Genomic DNA, 25,597 nt, shown 5'->3' with positions numbered 1-25,597 from the left:
ATTGAATAACGCTTCAAGTTCAAGGAATGAGTGCTCGTCTAATGTCGGTATTTGAATTGGTTTCATCTAGATCAGTAGGTATGTTTTCGTTTTCTGAATCTTGTATGTATGTATGTATGTATGTTTTATTGCACTGTTGGTTGAAAGATGGTCTCTATTTACACGAAGATGATTGCTTTCTTCTGTAATCATACAGTTGTACAGTAATCGTAGCAGCGCAACAATCGCGCAATACAATTGCGTTGTATGTCGCGGAATGCTACTCATGAATATGAGCCTCTAGCATGTTTTGAAACTATTTGAGTTTCTCGTCAAACAGTTACGTGAGTAAACCAATAACATAATAGTTAATTTAGTATGTCTCACGAAAGTTACAATAAAATTTTGTAAAGTTATATCCGAAAACGTTTTGATTTCATTAGTAGATGTAACTTAATTTTGAAATCATGTAGGTACATATAGAAATATGATAAGCATTTTCCTTACATTATATTTAATAAACAAAGAAAGCAAATCATCTTTGTTCCTATTTTGGAAAACAAAAACAAACGTAAGTTACAAGACAGTGAAACAGATTTAGAAACATCCCAAATCTTTCGAGTACAATACTCAATACTACGCTAAATTTGTCATCAAATATCATTGTACATGACAAGATAGAAATAAAATCCAATCTCGATGGAAAATTTACTGGAATAAAAGCAACAAAGGAATTCTAGAACAAAATAATATTATCTAAGATCCGAAAATGTTTGTTACCAAAATCGAATAGACTGTTCAATAAAATGAACGTTTAATTAATTTTATTTTGTACGAAAACGAAACGAAATAGCAATTACAATATTAATGTCGGTCTTTTGTGTAATAAGACCTTTGATTGTTTATAAATTCATTGATTTGAAATAAAATTTTGATATTACCAGCGGCGGTCTGGTCAAACAAGCAGGTCGTCGATTGCCGAGGGCTCTCAAATCACTCATGAAAAAATTATTAACTATTTTTAATTTGGTATTTTTAAGTAGATGTGCCTGATATTCGTCTGATAGGTGAGTCAATTTAAAGTGCGGTGGCTAAGGGCGGGGTTCTAGTATTGAAAGATATAATCCTTTACTCCAGGTAAACCGAATCTTAAAAAAAGTGCGGGGTCGCAATTTTTGGTACTCTACCCTTACTAACTGGCGCATCTTCATAGCACTATTTAATCGCACAGTTACATAGTTTAGTATCAGTAGATAATTATAGTCAGATAGCTTCACAGCATAACTGCATAACACACAACTGGTAGAAAACCACCCTTATTCAATGAATAGTTTACCCCCAAATAGTCGTCAAAAGATGTCGTATGATATAATCAGCCATACAACATTTTCCTTATAAACCAAATAAATATTCTTCGATACTCATTTCTATCACAAAAATAAACACCAAGGAGTATCAAAAATACACCAGCTAATAGTCAATGCTACGTAGTTTGCATGTAACGTGTAGGAATACCAAATACATTACACATTCTAGACGGGGCAGTTCGATACAACGTCGCTTCGGGCTACTGCACCGGTATTGATATGAAAAATACGATTGTATGTGTGTTCGTACGAATAAATGCTGAATAAGAAATGGAAAATGAACGTATAAATGGTTTAGAGTTTGATATTTCCTTTGCTATTCGATAATGTAATTTGGTGTGGTGCTTTTTACCGACTTCACAAAAAGGAGGAGGTACTATGTTCGGCTGTTTGTATGTTTTTTTTTTTTTTTGTATGTTTGTTCATCGAATACTCCGTCAATTGTCGACGGACTTTCAAAATTCTTTTTTTGTTCGAAAGTAGATAGTTCTGAGGTGGTCCCATTGTCACCAAGTTAGGATCTGATGATGGAATCTTAGAGAAATCGAGGGAACTCCTCAAATATTATAGGGAGCTATATAGTGATTTTGGTATATTTATCTAGAATTGAAGCATTTACAGTCAAAAAGTAACCTTTGAAGAGGTGGAACTGATGAAGAAGACCAGAAATGGCCAATGGAACTTCATACTCACATAGAAATCACAATAAAGTTAATTAATACTCCGTCAATTGTCGACAGATTTTCACAATTCTTTTTTTTGTTCGAAAGTAGATAGTTCTGAGGTGGTCCCATTGTCACCAAGTTAGGATCTGATGATGGAATCTTAGAGAAATCGAGGGAACTCCTCAAATATTATAGGGAGCTATATAGTGATTTTGGTATATTTATCTAGAATTGAAGCATTTACAGTCAAAAAGTAACCTTTGAAGAGGTGGAACTGATGAAGAAGACCAGAAATGGCCAATGGAACTTCATACTCACATAGAAATCACAATAAAGTTAATTAATACTCCGTCAATTGTCGACAGATTTTCACAATTCTTTTTTTTTTGTTCGAAAGTAGACAGTTCTGAAGTAGTCCCATTGTCACCAAGTTAGGATCTGATGATGGAATCTTAGAGAAATCGAGGGAACTCCTCAAATATTATAGGGAACTATATAGTGATTTTAGTATATTCATCTAGAATTGAAGCATTTACAGCCAAAAAGTAACCTTTGAAGAGGTGGAACTGATGAAGAAGACCAGAAATGGCCAATGGAACTTCATACTCACATAGAAATCACAATAAAGTTAATTAATACTCCGTCAATTGTCGACGGATTTTCAAAATTCTTTTTTGTTCGAAAGTAGATAGTTCTGAGGTGGTCCCATTGTCACCAAATTAGGATCTGATGATGAAATCTTAGAGAAATCGAGGGAAATCCTCAAATATTATAGGGAACTATATAGTGATTTTGGTATATTCATTTAGAATTGAAGCATTTACAGTCAAAAAGTAACCTTTGAAGAGGTGGAACTGATGAAGAAGACCAGAAATGGCCAATGGAACTTCATACTCACATAGAAATCACAATAAAGCTAATTAAGTGACTGTGACAATACAAATAAATAAAGTAGTTATTGAGATAGAGAATTTTAACCGACTTTTTTAGTTGCGATACTGAGTATCGCAACTAAAAAGTGTGAAATAAAATACTTTTTACAAAAAAATAAACCGACTTCACTAAAAAAGTTAAAAATAACTTTAATTTCGGAAGTCGGTGTAGCAACAAATACAAATAATACCGAGAAACACCGACTTCCGAAATTAAAGTTATTTTTAACTTTTTTAGTGAAGTCGGTTTATTTTTTTGTAAAAAGTATTTTATGGTTTGGAATTGATTGGAATTGGTTTTGTGTTCATGGTTTTTTTTTTATTTTAGTAAAAATGGTATTGCATAAGATTGCATTTTGTTTTTTTTTTTCTTCTTCTCTTGTAAAATATTCTGATTTATTTGGTTGCGGGATTCAAGACAGTAATTCATGTCCCTGTGACGCGACGGACTTCAATGTTTCGGTGTTGTCATGGTTGTATCTACTGTCCATCCTTGCTTACAGGAGATGCAACTTTGGGAGATTGTGGCGGGCTTATACCATAAACACAAATAGTATAACCCAATACTATTTTTAATCAATGGGACAAGCTGATATCTTTGGCAGTTCTTCTAACTGTCTTTTCAAAAGGAGTGAATAACCAACCAATCTTAGAAGCTTACCTGAAATTATGTTTTGTGTAAGAGAATATTAAAAATGTAATAATTTACTCAAATTTGTAAAAAAAAAAATGTGTAAAAATTTAAACAAAATAGTAACAAAAATACACACATGTACCTACGTCAAACTTTCCATTTATAAGTGCGTAGGTAACACAATATTAAAGTACAAATTCAACTAGAATTGAAAATTAACAAAAATATATTGTAAAATAATATAATAATGTGACAATGAAACCCACGCTATCTGTCTTGTTTCAAGCGACAGACAGTGAAATAAAAGGTTCATTGCACCCTTGAGCATATTGCCAACCTTCCGATCGACAGTGTGAGTCACTTTATAAAGGCCTTTTGTTGCAGTGTGAAATGCTTACAATGTACGTATTTTGTTCAAAAAAGGTTTCGTATGAAAGAATGTGCTACCAAAAATATTGCATCTTTTATCAGTAGTCGGCAGAGGAGTATAAACGGTACAATATCACAGTAATGTATACATAATATACATAACATAAGAGTCATGCTTCGGCATGAATAGGCCGGCTCGACCGGAGTGATACCACGGCCTGACAGAAAACCAACGTAAAACAACACTAGTGTTAATGAGGTTACCGGGGGCCTAATTATACTAATTCCAATCTGACTAATCCCCGATTCCCCAACAAACATTAAATTCCTAACCAGCAATGCATCCCGTCTTAAGTTCTAATATTAGCGGAGCTGCGGACAACGTAAGAGGTTACCGGGGCTCCGGCTCAAAGCAGGAGAAGGAACGGGGTGGTTTTTAGTCAGTAAGAGTCTGACACTCACGCCTCACGCAAAGCGGAAGAAGTCATTGGATGATTTTCCGCCCTCAAAAAAATCTCAAATTCCAATTTTAGTGTTAGTGACCATGTCACTTTAAAAACTTATACGTTTAACTTTAAAAACAGCCCATTTATCACTGCACCCCACAAATCCATAGCCTTAACAGTGCATAACTTGACAACAGTATCACTAAACACCGACAATACCAGCTCGTCTCAATGCTACTCAAAAAGCTTGATATATGGCCTCGGGAGCACAACTCCGCATCGCCGCGGTGTTTTCTTGCTGTCAGTCTTCATAAGCTCGATTTATGTACTTTTACATACATTTTAGAAAACTAAATGTATTTTTGAGTGAGTTACGTGTTATGTGCTAGTTTTTGGTTGGAGATTTATCATAATTTACGTTGGAGTTTGACTGTTGGTTTCATGTTTTGGTAGGTTAATTTTTTTTTTGAAACTCTGCTTCATATTTGTCCTATTTTCTCTTGTGTCGTGGGTGCGTTTACAAACATACAAGTTGACATACACATTATATTACACCAATACCTGAAACCACCCTGAAACAACAATTTGTGGACCATAAATATTAAAGATCTCTCCGTAATAAATTTTCTAGCTAAGATTATGAAAATGTATTTATTAAATCTTTACTAGTGGTCCTCATATTTATTAGTTTTCTAATCTTGAACAATTTTAATAAACAAGACGTTATAAGCATTAATTCTTTATTTCGGTCGAGTGTGGGAATAGTAGAATATGCGCAGCTCTAGTATACGATGTATCGATAGCAGGGAAGCCACATATATCAATAGTACGCATCCATAGCACGCATCTTTCTATACATAAAACATAGCTTAGTCCGGTCCCACTAGTAGGTAGGTAGGGTAGTGCTAAGCTATGTGTAGTTAAATATGATTGATGGAAGTCAAACGTAGCATAGCACATCTCTGGTGGAAAAAGCACTCTTAATCTACTGGTCCCAATATTATAAATTATAACACAACCCAAAACTCCACACTCACCAACCAAACCTAGAACGACTCGAACAACGAAAACCAATAAATTATACAATAATAACAGCCCTCAATTAATATTCTCATTCAACAGATTGATAAGGGTACACAACGTCTAAACTTATGTCAATCAAACTCCTTAATATCGAGTCAAAAGGTCAAGTTAAAGGTCATTGGAAATTTCTTCCCGAAGCTATATTGACTTTGAGTCCGTACGTTCCGTTCGTCACAATATCCTTTCGTAAGGGAAAATATTAGGATGTCAGCGATATGTTATATTTGAGGTGATTTCTTCGGGAGCTAGTATTATATTCAAAGGGTTATGATATGTGGGATATGATGTTCCAAGTTTATTACGTTCATTGAGTTTAGTTGACGAGTATTTATTATAATTTTTGATGATCCGACGTTTGGCCGCTATCTCGCCTGGTGGTAAGTGATGATGCTGCCTACGATGGGGCACGTCTGCCCATGAGCAACCTATTTACTCGGGTCTTAAAGACACCCAGGTTATACCCATCGGGAAACATAGACTCCGGTAAAGAATTCCACTACTTAACAATTCGCACAAGGAAGCTTGAAGCGAAGCGCTTCGTGCGAGTGAGACAACTACCATGAAGTGGTGGCGTTCCGCCGATTGTCTAGTAGTTCGATGATGGAAAGGACGAATTTAGCTATCTAAACGATTCTTAGCAGTGGTTGGATGACTGGCTGCTGCGCGCGTGTTGTCGTTTCGATTCCCGCGCCGGCCAAAAGAAGGTGATAGTGGCATTTTCTGAGTAAAATTTTCATTATTAGTCAGGAGGTTCAGTGGTGTATTACCCCCGTGGCTCGGAAAGCGCGTAAAAGCCGTCTCGCCTGATTTCTCTCCAGTCGTATTGGTCTGCCGTTCCATCGGGGATTTTGCATTTTAGGGACATAACAAGACTTAAAAAAATGAAGGCGTTAAAGAAAACTGAAGACGATCTCCTTTTTCTTAAAAAATGTTTTATGATATATTCAAATAATAGATTATTTAAAATATGTTTTATCCTTCCATCTTTATGTTGATTGCTCATCCCTCGCACCCTTCATAAACTCCAGCTAAAAGGTCAACGACCCCAGCCAGTACTAATTCAAACAGTGCGGAAATGAAAGCATCTATAATAATAACCTTATCTTTCAAATCCAAATAGTAAAACCTGTCCTCATTCTACGAATTTGTTAATGAAAAACATCCACTTTTCACAAGATTAAACTTTATTCTGTGTACCTAAAGACCAATCTTGCTAATCAAGGATTATAATAGAGAAAAATGGGTGTCCCCCTCGCGTTGTGAAAGCAAGCCAATTGTGAGATATTAGAGGAAATTCAAGGCTGCCTTTTGAGATAATAGATGTTCATATTTTGTTCTTATTTACAGAAGAAAACTGCTTACTTGATTTCTTTATGATTTATTAGGGGAAATTACTGGGTTCAATATAAATAACAGTCGAATTAAGATATTTGTCGAAGATGATTTAAGTAATTTTTGCGTTTGGAGAAAAAATATTGTTGATTTCGTTGTTGGTAAACGTTTTTATTTTCATGGCTCGAAAGACCAAATGGATGATTTATAGAGATAATCGCGCACAAACATAAACACATACATAAACACATACATTAAAACCGAGAACCTCCTAATTTGAAGTCGGTTAAAAAAATTGCTAGTTGCACAAAACTAAGTCAAATCTAGCCAAGTTTAAAACGTGTCTTACTCGATCACTGTTATTCTTAATCAACGAAAATAAATAAGACAAACTTACATACCAAAAACTTTTAATTCATCAGTCCATATTATTATCCACTATCTACATTGTATTTGAAACATCACATCGCATTTTGGATCTTACAGGCATAGTAATAAACTATAAATTAGGTAGCCATCAAGTAGCATTTCTAGAACGCTCCCGTCTCCCGTAGGTGAGATTTATCTCAATAATCGGTCCGAACTAAACTACCTCTATTTGTTTGAACATCTACCAATTTCCTTAGTTCTTATTTGGGAACTAAATCTAGGTTATTTGGGCTTTTGGATCAATCAAATACGAAAAGATATTGAAATGGCTAAAAATTCTAAGCTGATATAAGTTTTTAAACTGATATGGTCACTAACACTAGTACTATTAGAACTCGAAACGGGATATTTAACATGTTTTTCTATTTCTATGAGTTTCCGATATTTCGGCACTGTTGCAAGCGCCATGATGGGTGGTCCCTATCTATGCAGTAAACCGGTGATCGGGGAGGTGGTCACAAATCCTTGACGCCTAATGTATCTATAAACACTTTTAACTATTAAATGTGTAGATCCACCCAAAAAATTGAAAAAAAAAAGCGCCATGATCACGGAAGATATAGAAAAACATGGTGAATATCCCGTTTCGAGTTCTAATACTAATTCTAAACTTATAAATAGATTTATAAATAGAATTGTTAAATTCCTTATTTGTTCTGAGAACACTGTGTATGGGAATGTCGGTTCCATTTATGGTTTCACAAAGTATAAATTACATTTGGAAACTTCACAGAAATAGTCATTTATACTAAAATGGTAGACATTTATACGGTTGATGACGATAATCAAGAGGTTCCACGTTTGTTAGACGGATTGAGGATTGCAGGTTAGGTTATAGTAAATTTAAAAATACTTCTTTTAAAATTCTTTTTATAGTATAAGCCGGTAAACATGCAGACGGATCACCTAATGGTAAGCGATCGCCGCCGTCTATAGACACTCGAAACACCAGAGGCGTTAAAAGTGGGTTGCCGGCGTTTTGGTAGTTATGAATTTAAAGGTGGGTTTGGAAATCGGGGATAAGGAAGGGGGTAATTGGGCCTCCGGTAACCTCACTCATACAATGAAACACAACGCAAACCTTGCCCAAACTTCGGTCAAAATTAGTTGGAACTAAAGAATGGACTTACTATTTTAAGGAGCTTGAAATACAACTAACAATTCTCTCAAGTAAATAACATGAGAAGCATATACTGTTCCTATTATAATTATAATGTAATATGAAACAATAACCTCAATAACTTGTTCTGAGAAATTCAAAAATAATATATTAATACTACAATATGTCTTGATAACAAGAATAAGCCACAAACTAAGATAATACACAACTAACTAGAAATTTGCTATATATAATCTTTAATCTGTACTGTAAATCGTCACTGAAAAGCATCTCAACCTACACCAATCTACCATATTCCCTCAGTCAACTTCCAACCTTATTCTTCTTGAAATTGAATTCAAATTAGATTAAAATGTTTAGGGTTTTAGGGTAGCTATACATGCTGGTGTACCTACAATCAAGGGCGAGTAATTATCCGCGTTTACTTGAATGCCGTCTGCACGGAAAACTCAAAGTATCAACCTTTGATGTTTAATTAGAGAGCACGCGTTTCTAACATGGCCGCTGGATGGTCCAATTTTGAAGAACAGGTTGGAGTATTCACGGTAGGATGATAAGTGATTGCCTTATCTTTTTTATTTAACTTAAATATCGTTTAATGTAATTTAAGTCTTACTAGATCAATTCTAAAGTTGCAAATCATTTAAAAAAAAAAACGGTGTAGATTAGGTTTGAACATATAATCCAATTTTTTATATAGATGTAATATAAATGTGGCTCTGTAAAATTAATGATAAGAAAATAAATAAATAAATATCGGAAAGTTCATAGCCTTAATAACAGTGCTCAATAATTGATACCAAGATTTGGATACATAATTTTACAGATACTTTTCACTTAATCCAGAAATAAACAGCAACAAAAATACACAGAAGTCAAATAAATAAACGACATTATTAAAAAAAAACTGCGCAAAAAAATAATATTATAAAAGCACCGCTAACAGCAAAACCCGTCTCTAAGGACCACATATCAAAAGGACCAAAAGTAGATCATGCAACGTGTAACAAGGAGGTTTTCAAACATTATAGCATTAGGGTGACAAGCCAGGAAGAGTTGTTTTCCTTTGAACCCCACTCCCCAAATTATACAACGACCTTCAAAGTAATTTTGTTTGGTTTCAAAATAAACAAGGGCTGATGTTAACAGTAAATTGGTAATAATCTATTTATTGGTTTTAAGGGAATTTCCGAGAATCTTACAAAATTATATTAAAACCACACGAATGATGGTTTTCTTTTGATGTCGTTATTGTAATTATATGTATGGGCTTTTTATATTTACCTACCTGAATCATTAATATTTATAAGAAGGTTATGATTATGAGCGGAATAACGGTGAAGGACAACGTCGTAAGGAAACCTGGGCTTATCACTTTTTATTATAAGTTTGAAATCGCCAACCTGCATTGAGCAAGCGTGGTGATTAATGCTCAAACCTTTTCCGTGTGAGACGAGGTATTTGGTCAGCAGTGGCCACCTATTATAGGCTGTTAATGTGATGTGAAGATTGTGAGCAGATATTTATAATTTGGTCTTTCTGTTACTTGTGGTCCTTTTTCAGCGATGCTCTAAACTGCTTAGTTTCGTTTAACATTTTAAGTTTAAAGGTCAATGTTTAAATTTTATAAGAATTCTTTACATCGTATCGCATCATTTAAATCAAAATTGTGACAACCGAGAAAATAATTTTGTTTTCCAATAGGTCAATCACGATGGGATTTCGAGCGCCAAATTACATTAAACTCCTATTACACGAAACTAATAACATAACAGGTGAGAATTTAGTGTTACTTTGAAAACATACTCTGCTTACCCTTTCGGGCATTAAAAGGCGTAACTTGATGTAATTATGTTATTCCAAGTAATTTATGGAAAGCTTCAATGCAAAATTTACTTAGGATTAGAGGAAGGAGGAAGCAAAGGTTTGCTATTCAAAATTACAAGCACTTTAGTTGGGGGCTTTAAATAATAAATAGTTTATTTAAAGCATTATTAATTAGTCAGGTTTGAGTCGACAGTCGACACGTGTCATTCAAATTCCTGGTAAAGGAGATGTTATGAACAATCTGGCCACAATTTCCTTAAGGTAATTGGGATAAAAAATATCCTTTGAGGTAATCTAGTAAAATTACGCTTTTGGCTATTGACTGTGATCGTACTCATAAGATGACTAAAACTAATAGAAAGATTAGGAGTGCACAGTTGATAATTGTGGCTGGGCGACCAGCTGCCGGTCAATGTGTAGCGCGTTCAATTCCCACACGGAGCAACTCTTCGTATGATCGACAACTTGTATGTTTGTAAGCAGCAGAAAATCCTAGTGTGGAGCAACGTTTTTTTTTAAAGATAACCTGGTTTTGTTTTCAATTATGAAATAACCAATCTGCCTTGAGCAAGTGTGAGCCCATTTGCGAAATATAAAGATAGACCCGCAACAGGATGGGTTAATGATTGTGGGTCAAAGGACAAACAAAAATCATAGTGATATTAGGTTTTTACAACAGTGCTAGAAAATTAATGGTTACCTAAAAAACTTTTTTTAAAAGTAACCGCCTTCAGTTTTCTTAACCACCTAATTTTTTTAAGTCAGGTGATATCCCTAAAACCTTCTGCTAACTCTTAAAACTACTATCTCGAGATAATCGCGCACAAATATGTAATACATATAGGTAAAAATGCGAAACTCTTTTTATTGAACAAAGCTAATCAAAGTCTCATCAAATCATCAATTATTATGTATTTTTTCTCATTCAAATTTCGAACAGAAACATGAAAAGATTTTTCTTTTTCCCATTTTTTATTACAGGAATCTGCGTTTTCTCAAGGGAGTCACCAATTCCGAGTATAATTAAGGATTAAAAAAGTTAATTACCTTTTCCTACTTCGCTAACACCGATAGGATTTTGAATCTATTTTGATTGGGTTATATTCTCCAAAATCATTTTTCATAGTGACTTGAGTTTTAAAGGATTATGTAGGTATAACTATTCTATTTACTAAAAGATGATCGATTGTCAGCTATAAAATCATTTTTTTATGGTATAAGCCAGCAAACGTGCAGATGGATCACCTGATGGTTAGAAAACACCGCCACCCTTGGACACCCAAAACATCAGACGCGGTACAAATGCGTTGCCGGCCATTTAGGGTTAGGAATTTAAGGGTTGTTGGAGAATCGGGTATTGGAAAGTTGGGAAGGGAGGTAGCAGTGCCTCCGGTAACCTCACTCACTCAACGCAAGGGTTGTTTCACGTCCGTTTTCTGTGAGGCCGTGGCATCATTCCAGTCGAGCCGGCCCATTCATGCCGAAGCATGGCTCTCCCACACTTTAATGTCAAATTTCTGCTTCTTAGTTCAACCGCCAAAAATTGTAACGTTGTTATTGATCGCTACTACTACTAAACTACTAAGAATTTCCAACTCAAAAAGCACAGTAATTTGTTCCTTAGTTATTACCTATACTAGATGATCATTTGTAGTTTCATTACGAAAACATTATTACACAAGAAACGTTCTTAATTAAGTAGACAAGACTCTTAACAAACTAATTAACGCGATTATTGCTAGTAATTATGAGTGAGGGAAACAGTTACTTTGGTCTTAGAGAATATTGTTTCAGTGCTTTCAATGTTAGCGTGATTAGAGGATTATATTGATTAGAGTTGGATGCGTGACGTCACCGCGTCTGCGTACGCTGCTCATGATGAAGAGTTTCTTTGTGACTCGAAACTAGTAGAGCTTTTCTCCATTAATGTACGTGAGAAAAACGTGATTTTTAGTTAAAACTTAGAGCCGGCCATATCTTCTATACTTATAATAAATCTGTAGAGAGGTAATTTCTGTACATGAAATATATTTCCAAAATAACTATCAGCGGGTGATTAGTGATCGATACTGACGCCAAAAATGCAATCAGAATTTTTTTGTCTGTCTGTCTGTCTGTCTGTCTGCCTGTCTGTCCGTCTGTCTGTCTGTATGTTCGTTATAGAAACAAAAACCACTTGATTTCTACGAAACTTGGTACAATTGTTCTTCATACTCCTGGGCAGGTTATAGTATACTTTTCATCACGCTACGATAAATAGGAGCAGAGCAGTGAAGGGAAATGTTGGGAAAACAGGAGAACTTACTCCATTTTTTAGGCTACCGTCGCGTGTGCAGCCTTAATGATTAAAGCTACACAGAAATCATGTATACCGGAAATGTTCTCCTTAAAATTGTTAAAAAAATATTCCACGACAGCAAATGTCTATCTTTTATGGTTGACTCACAATAACACGTATAACTCCCGATAGCTTAGCAGTTCGGAGCTTTCTGATTATATTTGTCTACTCTTACGTTTATAACACTCTTATTCATTCATTCATGCATTCTTCATCATTCATTCATATTATAATAAATCTGTAGAAGGACAATTCTGTACATTGAAAATGTTGAAAGAATAAATAGCAGGGGGTGTTACTGGATCGATACCAAACCCAAATATCTGATTAAAATGTTTCTTTGTCTGTCTGTCTGTATATTCAGGCATCACGTGAAAACGAACGGTTCGATTTCGATGAAACTAGGTATAATTATACCTTATTATCATGGGCATAAAATAGGATACTTTTTATCCTGGAAAATATGTAGAAAAAAAATCTTAATTTTTCAGTTTTATTCTACAGAACGCGAGCTCAACAGCAGTAGCTCAATAGAGGGATCTCCTTAATTATTATTGGCCTCGCCGTATTTGGGTCCAATAGATATTTATAAGATGTCATTGTCCGAGTTACTCAAAATGAAGAAATAAAACTTCCACGTGAAGACCGACATCCGCGCGGACGGAGTCGCGGGCGGAAGCTAGTGTTGTATAAAATAAAATAAAAAGAACAATTATCAAAATAAAATGTGTCATCACTTACCATCAGGCGAGATAGTAGCCAAACGTTGACCCATCAAATGTAAAAAAAAAAAATGGGCGGTTACCTAATGTTACCGTGTTGCATTTCATTACTCCACAAAAGGTTAACTGCGCTGTGGATGCACGGTAACAAGAAAACACCCTAAACGCACGCAATATTTCCATAAATCTAACACAATAAAGAATAACCCCAATTTCTAATTTTACTAAAATATCCTCAAATGGAATGCATTAACTATTCAACCACTATGCACTACATAACTTGACCACGAAAGACATTGATAGGGTGACCTAACCTCCATAAATAAGCAACGTCAAATAAATTATTCCAAGTGCGTTTGTGCAGGGGCTCTGCCCACCCTCTAAGGGATACAAGCGCGATACAAAGAGATGAATTTCAAAAATACCGTACATATATTTGATATTGGAAATTCTTCTAAAGATTGCATTCTCGGAAATGCTACTGCGTTCTCAAAAGAGGTTGTGACGTAGCTTTAGACATATTTATTTTGTTTGTAGGTTATTTTTGGAACACCATTTTTGAAGGGGAATTTTTATTTAGATTTTTGCTTGCAATAAATAACAAAATTCTATAGATATGTAGGTAATACTAGTCAAATGAAATGCGTTTATTTGAAATGTCAAATAAGGTAATCGTATTGCACAATGGATTATTAAAAACAATAACTGCACTGTTGGCGCGGTGGCTGGGCAACCGGCTACCGCGTAACATGTAGCGGGTTTGATTCCCGCACGGAACAACTCTATGTGATCCACAAATTGTTGTTTCGGGTCTGGGTGTCATGTGTATGTGAACTTGTATGATTGTAAACGCACCTATGACGCAAGAGAAAATCCTAGTGAGGGCCAGCGTTTATTTTAAAAAGAAAAGAAAAGGTAATAAAAAGGAAAAGGAGATTATTATGAGCCAAATAAATGTGATTCCTTTGTGCCACCATTTACTATTTTTAACTACTTAGGCTATTATTCGTTAGAGCATTTTTAAATATACCCTTGCCATGTCGTAACTAATTGGTAGAAGTGTACTTAAAAAGTTTTTCATTTTAATGGATTTTAAATTAAAAAATACCAATTGAAAAATGTTTACAAAAAAATTGAAAAGAGTTAACAGATTTCATAGTAACGAATAAATTAAGAAAAATCCATTAAAAATCACTCAATGTTGAACAAAATAAACATAATAAATTTTCGATAGCCGAGAAAAAAAAACCGATGCAAAAACTATTTTTGCCACTAGCAACTTTAAAATTTTCAATTTTAAAATTGGAATACAAAAATACCGTTGTAAAAATAATTTTGAATACTAGCAACAATTCAAAATATTAAAAGTGGAACGTTTTGAAATTTTAAATGTAACGGTTATGTGGGAATTGGGGACTGGCCAGTTACACATTCTTTAGGTACGAACCAACTATTGCAATGGCATCTATATCTATTTTTGAATGCCATCCGTGAAATTGCGTTCCATACGAAACCCCGACTATTATGTCAGGGGAATGATTTATAAGTGCGGCTTCAGCCTGCGCGGTCTAATATTGCATTTTACTAAGGTTTTAATCTGAATTTTAAAGCGATATAAGGAAATGAAATTGAAAAATGATATATGTTTATGTTTCAAATACAGATATTAAATAAAATAGTTTTTGGGAGTATTATGGTTGAGGTATTAAAAAATCAACTGGGTATTTTCATATATATGGAAAAACTAGCTTTTAGCAGCGTTTCCGTGGGATAAAAAGTAGCCTATGCATTATTCTAGACCATAATCTATCTTTATTCCAATTTTAATGCCAATCCCTTCAGTAGTTTTTGCGTGAAAGAATAACAAACATCTAAGTCTAAATATTAACGTTTCTCGGTTCCTGATATTATAACGAGCACTTGCAATGGTTCAGATAATTACCGAATAAAGATTAAAATCTACCTTTGACTTCTGCTGCAGACTGCCCAACAGGGTACCGGGGCTCCAGCTCGAAAAGCAGGAGTAGGAACGAGCTGATTTTAGTTAGTAAGAGCCTGACATTCCCTTCGCGTCACCCAATGCAGGAAAAGTCATTAGATGCCTTTTCTCCCACAAAAAGCATCCCTTGACTTCTAACAACGAAATATAAACCAAATATCAATCACAAAAACTTGTACATCATTCCACACAATCACTTAGAAAACAGAAACAAGAAATAAATCTAAAAGCAGTTCTCTTTAGAAAAATCTTCGTTAAGCAACAAAGCAAAGAATAATGATAACTATTTAAAACCACAGGGAACCAGACCGTTCTAGACCATCGCACAGTCTAGATAATAGATCTAGGTATTTGTCTAGCTACGTCTAATATACCGGAACAGACTTATTTCTGTCGCCAAAGGATCTCGACGAAATAGTTCGTGAAGCTAAAGAGGCGAGGGATTTTTTAGGGCTCCGTATCTAAAGGGGTTATGTAGAAACTCTATTACTAAAATTTCAGGTACTTTTAGCAAAAAATGTGTATAATTTATAATAACTCTGTTATGAGTTTATATACAGATGCACAATAAATACCCTGTGAAGAGTTTAGGTATATTTTAATGCACGTGACGAATCTTACATATTTAAATGTATGGAGTTTTCAAAAATGTGATGTATTTACTTTGTTACGAATTTACAACAATCCGCTGTCTGTCCGTCTGTCTGTGTGTCTGTGACCAGGATATCTCATGAACAATCATAACAGACATAGACAGATGAAATTTGTACACTATAACAACATCAACTAAAAACACAATAAAATTAATAGGGGCTCTCATATCGAAGAAGACTTCAATGCCATGTTATTGCTCAAATGAATTAATGAAGGAATGGTACTGTACTATTCGTACACGAATCCGACTCGTACTTGGCCGTCTTTTTTTTTCAAGTCTGTCTTTAGCTTTATTATAAGTAATGGGTGCCTTAACTTGTAGTGTTTGCCCCATTTGCTTCTTTGTATCGTTTATTTTTTTGTCGTTATTATTTTTTGTGTGGTCCTTAGAGCCACTTATTGGGCAATGGTCTAGCTCCAAATGGTATTCGGACGAGTTTTCTAGTCCTTTGTTACCTTATCAAAAATCTTTTTTAGTATTTCTTTTTAGTTTAGCTGCTCGTTTGTTAGGAGTTTCATTAAGATTGTTATTTTATGTTGTTTAACAAGTGTGAAATTGTATCTTTACTACAAGTTTAAACTGGTTAAAGAATTATTTCTTGTTTCCCTGAATTGTGCTTATTCCTATTAACGCAACGTCGCAACCTCACGCCTTTTATCCCTGAAGGAGAAGGCAGAAGTGTACATTAAAACACGTAATACCGTTATACGATGTACACCCACTTTTCACCATTTGTGTTATAAGTCCCATGTAATAGGGGGTGAGCTTATTGTCATATACTGGGCACAATTCCAAACTCCGTGCTACCACTGAGAAATTTTCGAAAAACCGATAAAAGCCTAGTAGGTTTTCCTATACCTAAGGCGTTCAATGATTAAAAATTTTCCACTTACTGTCGCAATCGCAACATCTAAACTCCAGCATTTAGCAGATCATGGCAACTAACAAGATCAAATTAAACCGAAGCCCATTTTAAGAATAAAAATAACATCATCGAAAAATCTAGTCCAGAAAGGGTCGTGACATTTGAAATTTCTCACAGAATGTTGTCTAATAGCGTGGAACAAGCGTCTAAGTGGCGCAACCACAATTTATTTACGGGTCGTGCCTACAACACAGGACACATTTTTCTTAAGTCCACCGTCAAAAGGTTGGGGCGTAAACATTCCTTTGGCTGTGAAAGTCGAATTTTCTATTGAGAAAAATCGGGAGATTCTCATATCAATGTACTGTGAACCATTATGGATTATGGAAGCGAAGTTTATGGGCATTTAGTTTTGAAGTAGGTTTTCCGCAGTGATTGTGAGGATTTTGTCTTCTGGCTTTTTTCGGGAGCTCATATTTCTAACGTGAATTATTTATGTGTGAGGTAAAAAATAAAGTTTCATATAGTTTGGATGAAGTAGTGATTTTATATTGACTTTAGATACTAAGATCAAACAGGCACGCAAAATATTATTGTACTTACTGTTCCATTGCAATAAGTTCAAAATAGAACACTTAAAATATATCTTTTGAAGAGTTCAATAAACATTATGTCACATTACATTGAAGTTCCGTGCTCGTATTATTAAAACGGATCTTAAAACAACTTCTTATTCCCATTCCCACTTCAAACAGAACTCCTCATTGCAAAAAGAGGTCATTATTCCCACACTATAATCTCCTACCTATCGCGTCGGAGCTAGAGTGAGCACATTTTTCATCGCTCGCGAGGCCCATGGGACCGCTTTAGTTTCAATAAGAACGCGCGATAAGAGGCCGACTAGGGTAAAAAGAACTATGATGTATTTCTACGTGAAAGAACGGGTAATCTGATAAATTACATAGTTAGGCTTAGTAAAAATGTGTGTTGGAGATAGCTGAGAGCTTTACCAGGAATTTCTGTTGGTAGTTTTGTAGTAGGTTTCGTTTTGGTCCTAACGACTGGTACTTTGTACTGAAGGACCAGACGGTAATGACATGACAACATTTTTGTTCGTTAGTTTCAACAAATTTACTAAGACCTAACTAAATAAAAGGTCAAAAAACATAGTCTGAATTTAGTCCATGCTATATTATAAACTAACATTCGTAACATAACTTTCGTGAAACATACTAAATTAATTATTATGTTATCGGCTTACTCACGTAACTGTTTGACGAGGAACTCGACTAGTTTCCAGCCATGCTAGAGGCTTATATTCATGAGCAGTATTCCGCGACACACGACGCGCTGCTACTGGCGACTCAAGTTTCGCGCCCATCGCGCCCTCTGCCTGGAATCACGTCAAACAGTTACGTGAGTAAGCCGATAACATAATAATTAATCAATCATTTATAACACAAAAGTACCAAGTAAAAATATATGTAAAAAATACGTATAAGAAGTAAGACATTACATTAATACATCATGTTCATAATTAGCCTCATTCCTTCCCGACATTTCTAAGCCCTAAACCCTAAAACCCAATCAATACCCGCTGTTAACCAACCACATTCTAAAACTATTACTCAGCACACATAATATATCACACCCCAGTATTTAATATTAACAAGATAGACATAAATCATAGGCTACCTACATAGCCGAGTATAAATTTATTAGCAACCGTCCCTAACTTATGTTGAGTGGGAATTTAATCCAACTTATTGCATTTATAGAGTCCGTTCTGTTCACGAATATTGAGCCTCGATTTACGTGCTTGCCAAACTTTGGTTATTGATTTCCGATTTCAGTACAATCTGCCTGATTGGGGAAGTTTTATTCGTGACTAGCTGATGCCCGTGACTGTAGTGTAGTTGTTTTTGTAGCATTGCAGCTACTACTATATCCTGTGTTTGTCTCTGAATTATTGGAACGTAGATTGGTAGATAATACCTATGGTATTAAATCTGCCAGGCTGCGTCATTTTGGAATAACGTGTATCTTTTGATGATGTTGTGTAACTTTTAAATGACGCCTTGTTTTAAGAAATAAATATTGGAGAGTAATGCTTCAGCACGAATGTGCCGGCTCGACTGGAGTGATACCACGGCCTCACAGTAAAGTAAACCGACAAGAAACTACGCTTGCGTTGTGTTGCTTTATATGAATGAGAGTACCGGAGGCCCATTTCCCCTTTTCCCAATCCCTGATTCCCCAACCGCTCCCAAAAGGCTGGCAACACACTTGTAACGCCATTGGTGTTTCGGGTGTCCATGGGCGGCAGCGATTACTAACCATCAGGTGATCCGTCTCCTCGTTTACCGGCTTATACTATAAAACAAAAAAAAAGAACTATTTCCATTCTACTTGAGTGACGTATATATAAGGAAAGGCAACTTCAATGATTTATATTTACTTCTGTAGACAAAGGGACAGGAACTCGATGATTGTTTACGAGATGCAGATGAAGATAGCAAGAGACGTGTTTTGGTAACCAATGTTTGGGTCTCTGAGATTTGTTGGTACTATTATTGCTGTCGTTTAACTAGTTTGGGTCTGTTGAGGTGTAATAACGGTTATGATTCGGGTCCTAATATTACAATAGGTATGTCTATTATTGATTTGAAGGTAAAGATGCATAAATGTAATGTATGATTTACTTTTCGCCAGTTTTGTTAATAGTTTAAAATATTACGAGGTAAGTTTTTTTGAGGCGGGGAAATCATCCAATGACTTCTCTCGCCTTGGGCGAGGCAAGAGGGAGTGTCAAACTTTTATTGACTATAAACCCCGCGGGTATTCATACTCCTGCTTTTTGAGCTGAAACCGATAGGTAGACGGCAGCTTCAGGTTGGCACGAGAAGAGCCTATTGTCTAGTAGTACTGACATAGAATTTCGAAAATTGTACACTTGGTCACTTTTTCCAAATCGGGCATTAGTTAAATCGCCCCTTGCCAAACTATTAGCTAGCTTTGTGATATAAAAAATCTCATTAAAAACACATTATGATCATTACGGTTTCTAAAAAACCTCTGCTATAATAAAATATGCATAATTTACGCACTATAACAGATTTCTACACTATTTTGTATAACTTGAAACATATTTAATTCGACCTTCGACCTCCAAACACGTGATCTCAATAATAAATAAATGGATCAAAAAAAGTTTTTTTTTTCTTAATCTCATTTGTTAAAAGTTCAGTCCATTCGTTTATTGGTGAGAATCAGAACTTGAATAGTTTTTTGACTTTTATTTGATTAATCAATCTTAATGATTCATTCGTCTTAATCAATTACGTTATAAGGATTATTATTATTATTTGACATGAGAGAGGGTTCAGGGCAGTTTGTTTCTTTTTTGTTCGTGGCTTAATTAATGTTATTAGTCCCATAGTGACTTTACCAATGATATTAAAACACACGTACTAGCTTTTCATCGTAGTGTACATTATGAAACATGGTAATTAAAAGCGTATTCCTTTTTAAAAGGCCGGCAACGTACCTGTGACTCCTCGGGTGCTGCAGGTGTCCATTGGCGGCGCTGCCTGGTCGCCTATCATCAGGTGATCCGTCGGCCCGATTGCCTCCTATTCAATTATAAAAAAAAAATATCGACGCGATTATCATTATTTTGTAATCAGAGATAGCTATTATTTTTGATAACAAGTTTTGAGTTACTTATTATAAACAAAAAGTCTTTAATTTACTGTTTTCCAATCAACAAATATGTAGTTTTATACCACGGGGACGTAGGCAAAGCCGCTGGAAGAAGTTAGTATAATATAATATGATTGCGTTAATATTTATAGTTTTAAAATCGACTTTTCACTAATAATGTTTGGTTATATGAAAATATATCAAGCTTTGAACAAACTTATGCATAAATCTATCAGTATTTAGTTGCATAATATCTCAGGCTTAATCTTACGCCCGAAGACAATTTATCTAACTCAACTGTAATTGATTTCGATCAATTGACAAGACTTGAATTCTTCTAAAGATAGGTGAAATTGAAAATTCTCAGAAAATATAGTAAAAGAAAATTCGTATCTATTAAGGACTATTTGTATGTCTATAGATTTCAGTTTCCTTTGAAGATGTAAATTTTAGAGTCAATCTGTCACAATCTAAAATCAAATAATCAATCTAAAAGTGGATACGACTTCAAAATCAACCTACGGCAATGTACCAATATTACTTTTCGCGAGTTATAATATGTACTTTCTTATATCATTGAAATACCACTGACTAATCGAACAGTGAAAGAAAACATCGTGAACACCACTCGTCAACCCGCATTGAACAAGCGCGGTGATTAATGCTCAAAATATCGCCGCGTGAGAAGAGGCCTTCATATATTACATTATATAGGTAATAAACATAATATTAATGTTGATACGCAGCAATTACCGTAATTTTCCGAATGCATGATTATTAAAAGGTTTGCAAACCAACGACATCACATGAATGCATTCCACAAACGAATGATTTTTGAATGTATACAAAATGAATTTCAAACATAATTCATTTGAATTTTACAAAACGCATCCAAGTTTCAAATTATCAAAGCAAAAGAAGTGCTTTGATACATAAATGTTCATTCGTCTTCATTTTAAAAGAACAAGAAATATAAAAAAGGTAATATAGAAAAATGCTTTTATACTGAAAACTTTAGATAATAATTCCATTGCAGATGCAAATAGTATAATAATTTATTTCAGCAATGAGTTTTGTACAACTACAAAGTCCATAAACAGATAAAAAAGTTCTTAACTAGTTACAAGTTCTGAAATACCCAAAGGTTTGGCTGGTAGAATACGTCTATGACAGTCAGGCCGCCCTATGCACCCATTTATGTGCATAAAGAGTTAAATAAATCAATACACATGTTTATACGTTGATATTAAATAAATAAATACACATGTTGATTCGTTGATATTAAATAAATAAATACACAATTTTGATTCGTTGATATACATAAATCTTAATAATTTTCAAAAGACTTTGCCCCAACTATTACAAATCGCAATATATACAATCACTCTATCACACGGATCTTACAACAAAACTAACGAAAACTACACAGATAAACGGATTAAAGTTTAAGAGTGGAAGCAAATAAATCCTTTCTACGAATAAAATGTACGTAGAAGTGACAAATCAATATATCTTCAAAACTATTTATTTCCGTTACAAAATAAAAAATACGTGACTAATGTTTCCAAATAATCTACAAAACGTACATTAAAATATAAATGAGTCATCTATCTCCTACCAACCCTATTTCTTCAAAGTCATCGTTAAAGTTAAATGTTTTAAATATCCCGCCTTTATCATCCGCAACCATGCCATTACTTCTCACAGAACGTTGGTTCCTAAAAGCCCCTCAAATACTCCTTAGTATTTAGCTGTACGCCTTTCACATCATTGACTGTTACCATCATTTTAGTTACAACGGCTTAACCTTTTCCACGGCAATCCAGACAGAAAACTAGACATTGTGCTGGAACAAACTTAGTTCTACAAATAGGATGATCAAAATCCAACTCTTTGGGTGTAGGAATAAGAGTGTTTGCTACCTGCGTGAGGAGTTTTGTTTGATGCCATTCACGGGATCTTAGTGCCTTTATGAGAGGAGTGTCCTTTCATCTCTCCTTTTTAACCCGAGGCAGCAATTATAGTTAGCGTACCTCGAAAGGTTATACGACGTTCCTTTGGCGTATATTCATCGGAAGAAAAATATTCACGTTTTGAATTGAGCGAATTATTTGGGGACGTTTTCAGATGTAGTGAAGGCTTTATGTAGTTTATTTATGTGTAAATATAAATGGTACTTTATAAACTGCTTCCTTATTTCAGTTGATATAAATATCTTTAGTATTTTGTTGAGATGACTTTTTTGGCATTGTTGATTATAGAAGTCATTCAGAGCGTCATTGAGAATGCATAGCGTATAAAATATATTCGAGGAGATTTAGCCAATAATTGTTAAGAGTTCCGATCTTACTATATTTAGATATTAAACACTAAACTAACAATTAAATAAACAAAAGTTTATCATAAGTTATTTTTGATTGACGGTTGATGCGGTAGTTGGGCAACGGGCTGCCACGCAATGTGTAGCGGGTTCGATTTCCGCACAGAGCAACTCTTTGTGTGATTCACAAATTATTGTTTCCGGTCTGGGTGTCATGTGTATGTGAACTTGTATGTTCATAAACGCAAGCACGACACAGAAGAAAATCATCTAGTGTGGGCCAACGATTTAAAAAAGTATCACATTTCTACAAAAACATTAAAACAAAACAAAGACGTAAAAATAGCAATAACAACAAAACAAAATCACGTTGGAAAAGCAACAAAGATATAGAGAAATCGAATGCGACACGACATCGCATTATACAACCGTGGAATCAAATATTCATACTGAAGCTGTATACTGACAGAGAAAAGAATGCTCTTTGTTCGTACCTCGGAAAGCCGTGCCGGTTTTTGTTGATATAACGCTGTGGTATCGTGTTGAACTGAAATAATGTGAATGGTGAAATTCTACTGGTTTTTTGTTAGGTGATTCTGATGTAGAATGATTACTGTCTTCTAGACTATTATTGTAGTTTGTTCAATAATACTTAGGTTGGAAAAATATTTTGGTAATTCATTTTAGGTAATATTCACAATTTTATTATAACTTTCGTGAGGCATACTAAATTAATTATTATGTTATCGGCTTACTCGCGTAACTGTTTGACCAGGAACTTGACTAGTATCAAGCCATGCTAGAGGCTCATATTCATGAGCAACATTTCGCGACACATGACGAAATTTACCTCTAGCATGACTTGAAACTATTTGAGTTTCTCATCAAACAGTTACGTGAGTTTTCTGACAGTATTTCATTAAGGAAAACTGCCAATTACTATTTATGTTCTATACTAAATTAAAACGTTGAATTGAATGTACTTTACTAAAATTATAAATCGGACCTGAAGCTGCAGACGGCCTAACGGGTTGGAACGGGGTGATTTTTAGTCAGCAAGAGTCTGACACTTCCTCTCGCCTCACCCAAAGCGGGCGAAGTAATTAGACCATTTTCCCTCCTCAAAAATAAAGACCTTACATGTACAATCCCATTACTAACCACTCAATTAACTAAACAAAACACAATTTCCCAATCAATATAACAACTGACAAACTGGATTAAAACAAAATATTCAAGTTTTTATTTTATTGTCTACTAATGAATTTCGACTGATCCAATTTATTGTGGCAAATCCAATTAATTGGCAAACGGATAAATCTCTGGCCGAGACAGTTTTCAGAATTTGATGCTACAAATACTCTTTGAATATTATATCTCGCAATTAACCTGGAATTTTAGAATATTTGTCTGTGTATATAGGTATTGCCAACCCACATTAAGTATGCCTGGTGATTAATGCTCAAACCTTCTCCGTGTGAGAAGAGGCCTTTGGTCAACAATGGCCACTTATAGACTATTGATGTGATATAGTCTAATTTTCTTTATGGCATAGGCCGGTAAACGAGCAGACCGATCACCTGACGGTAAGCAATCTTCGCCACCCGCGCTGTAAGCCAAGATCTGCAGTAGATACAACCATGAAAACATCGGAACATGAAATAAATGATAAATGATATTTATTTCTGTAAATAGGTTATAATTTATACTAGCTTTTGCCCGCGACTTCGTTCGCGTGGAATAGTGACTTCCGGCAAATTTTTGGTTTTAACCACATAGTTCCCGATCTCGCGGGATCTCTTCAAAAATGAGATGTGGAAGATATTCCAGGGAACTCTTCAAAAATCAACATAATGAGCTCTGCGTTTGAATTTAATAGATGTATACTCACTTAGGGCATTGAAAAAATAGTTTAAAAACGGACTTAAACTAACTTAAAACTAAAGAAAGCTACGAATTACGAATTTATAACAATTAAAAAAGAAACTATATTACAACCTATCCTCTATGCTATAATAACCAAGCTTAAACTAAATAATTTAAAAGAAACGACTTAAATCTAATCTAATTAAAAAAAATTAGACTTACAATTTTATTAAAAAAACTAACTACAGTAACTACTAATAATCGATATCAAACTAAACCTACGTTAAATAGTTTAACCAAAAAACCAGGAAAACCCAACAAATAAACTTATTAATTGACAAATACAACGAAACCAATTTAGAATATACGAAACAGCAGGACCACTACAGACAAATAATCATACGACTGATAATACACTTTTTCTACGATAGTACCGAAGCGCTCGGCCGATACCCAACCAAATGAATGTAACGAAACCATAGCGCGATCTATTTCGATCCCAACGCCATCTATCGAGGATAAAGACAACTTGGATTATTTATTTATACTCCGTTCGGGCATTTTCTTTGTACTAAAAGTTTAATTATATTGATATTATTTTTTTCATACCTTTTTACTATTTATTTACTTTTTTTCGATGAATTAAAACAATAACATGAACCGAAGTCGTGTAACGATCGACATAGAATTATCTATACTCCGTTAGAGCATTTTCTTTGTACTAAATGTTTTATTATATTGATATTATTTTTTTCATACCTTTTTACTATTTATTTACTTTTTGTCGATAAATTAAAACAATAACATGAACCGAAGTCGTGTAACGATCGACATAGAATTATTTATAAATAATTTATTTCTTATTTTTATTTTTTGATTTTTGAAATAAAAATATATCTATGTCCTTTCTAAGGTTCTAAACTATATCTGTACCAAATTTCAACCAA

At 34.6% G+C, this 25,597-nt stretch overlaps 1 long non-coding RNA gene across 1 annotated transcript in view; it reads left to right on the top strand.

Moving 5' to 3' along the window:
- Positions 1 to 1,694: 1,694 nt before the first annotated feature.
- Positions 1,695 to 25,597, top strand: part of LOC126911422 (uncharacterized) — a 380,164-nt gene continuing 356,261 nt past the window's right edge. Inside the window, exons 1-2 of the long non-coding RNA XR_007705974.1 lie at positions 1,695 to 2,279; positions 2,572 to 2,710. This is a non-coding gene — a long non-coding RNA (uncharacterized LOC126911422). The remainder of the gene's footprint in view (positions 2,280 to 2,571; positions 2,711 to 25,597) is intronic.

This window comes from Spodoptera frugiperda, chromosome 14, assembly GCF_023101765.2.
Source record: "Spodoptera frugiperda isolate SF20-4 chromosome 14, AGI-APGP_CSIRO_Sfru_2.0, whole genome shotgun sequence".
NCBI classification, from domain to species: Eukaryota; Metazoa; Arthropoda; class Insecta; order Lepidoptera; family Noctuidae; genus Spodoptera; species Spodoptera frugiperda.
The sequence above is the reverse complement of the archived record's forward strand: the minus strand, read 5'-3'. Positions and strand labels throughout refer to the sequence as shown.